This window comes from Maniola hyperantus, chromosome 7, assembly GCF_902806685.2.
Source record: "Maniola hyperantus chromosome 7, iAphHyp1.2, whole genome shotgun sequence".
NCBI classification, from domain to species: domain Eukaryota; kingdom Metazoa; phylum Arthropoda; class Insecta; order Lepidoptera; family Nymphalidae; genus Maniola; species Maniola hyperantus.
The window spans coordinates 980,724-988,661 of NC_048542.1; the positions used below are offsets into that span (position 1 = coordinate 980,724).

General features: G+C 34.5%; 2 long non-coding RNA genes across 2 annotated transcripts; one reads left to right on the forward strand and one right to left on the reverse strand.

The window, feature by feature from the left end:
- Window positions 1-728: 728 nt before the first annotated feature.
- On the reverse strand, window positions 729-4,197 carry LOC138402597 (uncharacterized). Its single transcript, XR_011236955.1, has 2 exons — window positions 3,779-4,197; window positions 729-3,417 (listed from the first exon to the last, which is right to left on the reverse strand). It is a non-coding gene; the product is annotated as an uncharacterized lncRNA (long non-coding RNA).
- Window positions 4,192-7,713, forward strand: LOC138402596 (uncharacterized). The gene is made up of 2 exons (XR_011236954.1): window positions 4,192-4,630; window positions 5,399-7,713. It is a non-coding gene; the product is annotated as an uncharacterized lncRNA (long non-coding RNA).
- Window positions 7,714-7,938: the final 225 nt, after the last annotated feature.

Here is a 7,938-nt window from a genome sequence, read left to right on the forward strand (position 1 = left end):
ACAAATTCAGCCAATCAGAACAATTGAGATTGTAATAATGATTGATGCAGGTTTTAGACAATCGCCCTACAGAGCACAGTCAAAGTGATAGACTGGGTGAACCATGAACCGTCGGTACTTTTGACATGACCTATAGAGTTAAAATGGCGCCGGGCGCGTGAGAAGTCACTTTGTACGCACTAACCCGTTTTGTTACAAACTGTCAGGAATTGTGACTAGGCTAACAATAAGGAACCACACGGTCTGCTTATTTTAATAAAAGAACAAGGCGAAGGACGTTTTGTAATTTGTTCCGATAACTTTTTGTTGGCTTGACATTGAAGAATTAGTCACACAGGAGTTCCTGTTGACACCGTGAACAATAGTAAAAACCGGCCAAGTGCGATTCAGACTCGCGCACCGAGGGTTCCGTACTCGGGTATTATTTTCGACATTATGCACGATAAATCAAAAATTATTATGCATAAAAATAAAGAAAAATCTGTTTTATAATGTACAGGTAAAGCCCTTTCATAAGACACCCCACTTGGTATGGTAATCTTACTTTCATTAACACATTTTAGTTTTCTGACTCATTCCTTTCTTGTGACCCCCAAAATAAAATGGCGGCCACTGAATTAGCAATTTGCGGGACGTATATACTAGTTTTAGTCGGAAATTAACTGCAAAAAAAAAACGTGCCGAATTGAGGACCACCTCCTTGTTGGAAGTCGAAATGAAACAGTTGATAATAGACAAATATTTTATTTTCGTAACTTAAATTCCTTATCATCTAATCATAACCTAGTATTTACAATAACATGAACACAATAGAAAAACTATGGGAGTCCCACGCTACATACGTTATTGCTTATTAGACATTTGGGCCGATTCTCTTGTACACAATCTCTTAACTAAACTAAATTAACAGATCTAAATCTAGTGCTATCCTTTTTCGCAAGCAATATTATGACAGGGATAGCGATAGATTTAGATGTGTCATTTTAGTTAAGTTTAGAGATTGTGTACAAGAGAATCGGCCCCAATGGCAAACATTTGATTGTTCATAATACTTTAAACTAAAACAGTGCTAAAATCTTGGATTTTTTATACAGGGAATCTTCTGAACAGGCATATAGTGCATACAATTTGAGAACTCACTCGCCATATTTGCTCTTTATGTCAACTTTACTGACTTCAACTACATTGTATCTTGCAAGTTTTTATAATTTTCATAAACCATACTTTTGACATGACAGTTGACACAGAGCAAATATGGCAAGTGCGTTTTCAAAATTTATGCATAATAGCGACAATGTGACAATCGTAAACACGTTTTGAAGACAAAATATAACTATATCTCTATTATTGTAATTAGAGTTCTGTGATGGCATTATGTATAATGCGTACAAAATGCGTTTTCACGCGCTATTTTAACTTTATGTGTCAACTGTTGTGTCAAAAGTATGACTTTAGTCCTTATTTTAAATGTGAACCGTACTTTTGACATGACAAATTTCTTAAACTGGAAACTTTCAAGTAAAGATTTTTATATAAGTCTGTGAAGATGATATTGCTAGGGGCGAAATTTGAATGCCATAAGTCTACTTTGTCGCATTAGTTTACAAATTGTGAAAAACCAAATTAAATTTGAATTTCGCGGGCAGACCCGTGTCTTCCGCCTTAAAGGTGAACCGTAATTTTGTTATGACAGTTGACACAAGGAGTTAAAATGGCGCGTGAGAACTCATTTTGTACGAACTATAGTATTGACAGTGTTTTAGTTTAAGTTTTGTGTGCAGCCAAATAAGCCCCAATAACACCTTAAAAAATTACCATATTTTAGCATCGGACGTAATTAAAGTAAACCAAAATCAATGCTTCCATAAAATCATGAATTAAAGTGCAGTCTGTGCAAGAGTGACCTAACTCAAAATTCCTGTGCAAGAGTGAGCTAACTCAAAATTCAACGATTATTAATATTTACTAATTACTTTCCTTGATACATACATACTAGTTTTAAATACTAAAAATATGGCCTAAATTTTTTTATTGACTTAATACAATTTTCGTGAATTTTTAATGTAATAATAATAAACCAGCACTGAAAGTATTATTGCCATATATTCATCACTCACACAGACTGCCACATTCTATTATTGTCATCATTTTATACTTACATAAAAAATAATAATAATAATAAAGAAACTTGGTAAATGCATAAATTGTTCAATTTTATTTTGAGATTGTAATAATGATTGATGCAGATTTTACGAAATCGATCTACTGGTATTTGCGACAAAGATAAGTTACATAACTTTATGTAGAATTATTGCTAGTGTTATATTAACAAGTGTTCATTGCAAATGAGATTCAATAAACAATAGAAAAATATTAATATAAAAAAATAAAGCCAATTTAGCTGCGAGTAAAGTTATATAAAACGACTTATGGTGATCGCATATTATGAAATGGGAAGCAACAGATGCTTATTGATGAACCAATCCTGCGGCAGGCCATAGTCTGCCTCGCTGGGCAAGTACGGATTGGCAGACTTCACACATCTTTGAGAACATTATGGAGAATTCTCAGGCATGCAGGTTTCCTCACGATGTTTTCCTTCACCGTCAGAGCAAGTGATATTTAATTTCTTAAAACGCACTTATCTCCGAAAAGTTACGGGACCGTAGTCGAACCCACGACTTTCCGAACAGGAGGGAGACGTCTTAACCACTGGGCTATCACCGGCTCCTGATCTTTCATCTTGAATTAATTGTACAACCTGCCGTCGCATCTAGCTTCGTACAATTACAATGCGTACAAAATGAGATCTCACTCGCCATTTTGACTCTTTATATCAACTGTTATGTCAAAATTACGGTTCACCTTTAAGGGTGACACAGACACGGGTCTGCCCGCGAAATTCAAATTTAATTTGGTGTTTCACAATTTGTAAAATAATACAAATAAATAAAACAAAAAATAAAAACCAAATTAAATTTGAATTTCGCGGGCAGACCCGTGTCTTGGGCCTTAAATGGACTAAAATCGTACTTTTGATATGACAGTTGACCTAGAGTGAGTTCTCCTTTTGTACGGATTATAGATCTAAATCACCCACTGCGCAAGTACAAGGTCTTTACACAAATGGATGTAATATGATCTACTGGGAGTAATTATTTTTTATAATATGAATTTAAACCTAAAAATAATGTTATATACACTTTAATTTACACGTTACAATACTCATCGGCACTTTATATAATTGTGTAGACATAAGTTAAAACTGCGCCCTTCTTTCATCACATAATATTCCAAAGATATTACAAAACTTCAGATAGGCAAAACTCATTCAATGAGGAGGTTTCCAGGCAACATTCGATAAAATTTTCATAGATGGCTCTGAATACTACCACCACTAAAGACGAAAAATAATACCTATATTAGGGATGTTATGGATTTATAATTTCGGATCCGGATACAGATATGGATATTGGTAAAATATAATATCGGTTTCGGATACGATTATGAATATTAAATTATTTCGGATTATCCGATAGTTTCGGTTACGGATATTAATTTTTTAAGGAACTGTAAATTGAAATACAAATAAGATTATATTCGACTTTAATTCTACCTTGTAGGTTTCGCAATCTGTCATACAAGTAATTCTTTCTTACAGCCGAAAACTAACCGAAACTATCCGAAACTTTTATTTCGGATTCGGTTACGGTTACGGATATTTTTTTATTTCGGATATCCGATAGTTGCGGTTACGGATATGGATATCCATAACAACATTAATCTATATGATCTATGCTTTATATCCTAAAATTTAAATCCGATGCGAAATTAATTAATTACTTCTATTATAGTTCACACATTTTGTGGGGAAGAAACGTTAGGAAAATTGCAGTGCACGCCTAGCTCTTACTCTTCATCTATGTCATTGATTGACACGACCTAAACATTAAAGCGAAGATCATATAGATATAGGTATTATTTTTCGTCTTTAGTGGTGGTAGTATTCAGAGCCATCTATGAAAATTTTATCGAACGCTGCCTGGAAATTTCTTCATTGTATTTAAAAAATGGCACTCCGTTGGTTATAATAATATCCTAGAAAAATTCAGATGCGGGATTCGCAATCTTATATCAAAATGATATATTTTTTTTAACTAATAACAATTTCATTCTACTAATATTACATGTAATCAATAATTGAGAAGTGTAATTGCAAAACCCGCTAAAACGATTTTATATAGAAATCGACTTTTTGATTTCTCCTGATAGGTTTCTCAAATCTCTATTAGGTGAATAACTCATTTCCGAGCAAATCCCACTATAACAGCACTAAATTATAACTTTAACTTCATGCTTGGTAACAAAATCCGCTATAATGACATGGGTGAATTTCAAACTCCTCTAAAACAGAATCGACCAATCACAGAGCTTGGTACGCACCACGTGACCTGACAAACAGTATGGCGATTTGTGTTGAGTAGTGAAAAAGTGTAATCGAGTTTTATTGAATTTAAAAACATAAAATGGATGAAATGATGCAGTTAGTGACAAAATGTGACCCTAAACACTCACGGAAACGTCCTATCAATAAAGCTTTGTGGAAACGTGAAGTGGCTCGTGATAAACGGTGAGTAAAAAGTTGACCTGATTCTATATTATTTTGTTCAAAAAATGGTGTTATGCAAAGCGCTGCAAGAAACAATAAAGTGGCCGGGAGTTACACGCTGAACAGATTTGATATTTGCTGTATATTATAGATAGCTCGATTTTTGAATAACAGCTTATTTAATCATAATCACTAAACTTTCGCCTTCAATAGGTACCTAATTAATATGAAGGTGAAAGCTTGTATGTATGTGTGTGTATGATTGTTACTTCTTCACAACTCTGAACTCATTTAGCTGAAATTTGGAATGAAGATAGGCTATAAACTAGATTAACACACAGGTTATCTTTTATCCCATAAAAATCCAAGGTCCCTGCGGGATTTTTACAAAACCAAAATTCACGCGGGTGAAGCCGCGAGCAGAAGCTAGTTGTTTCTATATTTTTCTGAATGAATAATGAGCTTGTTAATCGTTTTGCTTATGTACCTAGTTACCTACCTATAATGTGTACCTACTTATAAAATCTAAATCGTCCGTCCGTCCGTCTGTCTGTCTGTCTGTCAGCGGGCTGTATCTCGTGAACCATCATAGGTAGAGAGTTTAAAATTTTACAGAGTGTATATTTCTATTGCCTCTATAATAACAAATAATAAAAGTTTAAAAATGGCCGCCATGAAAATAAAAAAAATTAAAAAGTGATATTTCTTGTACGATAGTACGGAACCCTTCGTGTTTGAGTCCAACTCTTTTGTTTTGAGAATTAATTAGAGATTATATGTTTTTTCTAGGTACAAGCCCACTGGATTACCTCAATTTCCAAAGTGCAATCATGATCAAAAGGCATTTCGTTGCAGTCAACTAACTTGTCAAGATATCCGAAAGTTTCACAAAAATTTTTATCGATGCTCAAACAAATTATCGCAAGATAACTTTTTGTTAAAATATTGCTCTGTAACTAAAGCTAAAGCTGGCAAAGCTAACAGTAAAAGGAAAAAAGCAATAAAATACACTATTCTCGGAAAGGATGGAAAAAATATTCCTGTGTGTCAAAAAACATTTACAGCAGCACTTTTAATTAAAAAAGACCGTATTCAAGGTGTCCTGAATCGATTCTATGAGAGTGGTGGTTCGATGCCAACAGAAAATAGAGGTGGTGACCGAAATAGTGTAAAGTTTGAAGCAAAAAAATATTCGGTACAGTGGTTTATAGAATCATTTAAAGGACAGGAAAGCCACTATTGCCGATCGAAAAATATTCACAGACTGTATCTTTCTCCGGAGTTAAACATTCGAAAAATGTGGCGCCTTTACAACCAGGCTCGTGAACCAGCGCTCCATGTTAAGCAAAGTTTTTTCAGAAAGATATTTAACACGCAGTACAATATTGGTTTTGGGTCCCCTAGAACAGATGTGTGCTCGACTTGTATCGCAATAGATGAACGTTTAAAATCGGAACCCGAAACATCTAAAAGAAACGAGTTAATGATTGAGAAAAGGATTCACCGTCTAAAATTTAAAGCATTTTACAAAATTCTCCAAAATGACAGTGAGCACATTCAAACTATTACATTCGACTGTCAAAAAAATCAGGCCTTGCCGAAATTACCTGACCAGTCAGCATATTATAGCCGGCAATTCAGCTTTTATCATTTTGCCATAGTTTTGGGGAATTCGAAAGCAAAACTAACTAAACAAAATGTACACTCGTACTATTGGGATGAAACAACGCATGCCAAGGGAAGTAACGAAATTATAAGCGCAGTCTACCATTTCTTACAGAAACTGAGTTTTGATGAACGAATAACAATTTTGAGAATTATATCTGATGGGTGTTCTGGTCAGAATAAAAACACAGGTATGGTTGCTATGCTCGGAAAGTGGCTTTACACGGAGGCTCCAAGACATGTTAAAAAAGTGGAATTAGTATTCCCTGTCGTTGGCCACTCGTTTATTCCTCCTGACCGGGTATTTGCAAAAATAGAAAAAACCCTTAAGGGTAAGGAGGTGATAGTTTCGCCTTTAGAATACGTTTCAGTATTGGAGGAAAACGCAACATGCACAGGTCTTGCAGATATTGCAGTGTACGACTGGAAAAAGGGATATGAGTCAGTTATAAAACCCACAAGCAGCTGGCATTTTCCTTTCATGAAAAGCAAGCGCTTTTTTTTGACCCGGACAAAAACAAACAATATTTTAGTACAGGGAGAAGTAAATTATAACAGTGAACTAAACGAAAAAAAAATAATTACAAAGAAAAATAAAAAAATTATAAATATACAACCTGTACTGATTCAACCCCACAAAATCGTGCCCAAGCAATCGAAGCTACAAGATGTCGTCAAACTCTTGTCGACCCACTTTGGCAACAACTGGCAAGAAGTAGAAAGCTTAGAATTTTATAAAAAAATCCAAGAAAGAGCGCAGACTCAGCTGTTTCTAGACAATCGGATCGAGGACAATGATGATTCCGTAGACGCGTGTGACTTGTGTGAGGGCGGATTTGAAGAGATAAGTTCGTATGTGTAGAAACTTTTACAAGTGCTTTTGAATCGTCATAATAATTTACCACTGGTTCAAAATGCCGTTTCTACCGAGGAGAACCAGCAAGAAACTTGGCAGTTGCTCTTTTCAAATGTTTAGTTTACACTAATATTATGCCATACTGTTTAAATAATTGCAGCCCCGTGCATTGCTGGAGCGAGTCAAATCCATGCTTTTTTATTTATCACTAGAGGATGCCCGCGATTTCGTACGCATGGATTAAGGTTTTTTAATTCCCGCGGGAACTCTGTAATTCTCAGGATAAAAAGCCTGTCTGTATTCCCAAACTATAATCTATCTCTGTGCCAAATTTCAGCCAAAACGGTTCATGCGTTGTTGCGTTAAAGAGTAACAAACATCCATCCATCCATACAGCCTCACAAACTTTCACATTTATAATATAAAAATAGGATTTACATAAATTTTCGTTTGTATAATATGCTTAACGGTGTACTCTGTTTAATTTCATACATTTTGAAAATGTATGCATTATAACACGTGTTTTGAATTTATAGAATTTTTGTTTTTTTTTTTCTATGTAATAAACTCCTCAACAATAATATTGATGTGTTTTATTATTTTCCTGTTGGCTAATTATAATTTTCAAGTTTTCATACTAAAATTTATTGCATAACACTATCCAAACGTTATAGTAGCTCTCAATAATGTTCCTTGCAAAACCCCCTTAAATGTCATCTGTAAATGTCATAAGCCTCTATAACTATGAGTGAGTTTCAAATTCCTCTACAATGAATTTACTTTCGCCGATAACTTAAAAAAAAAGATA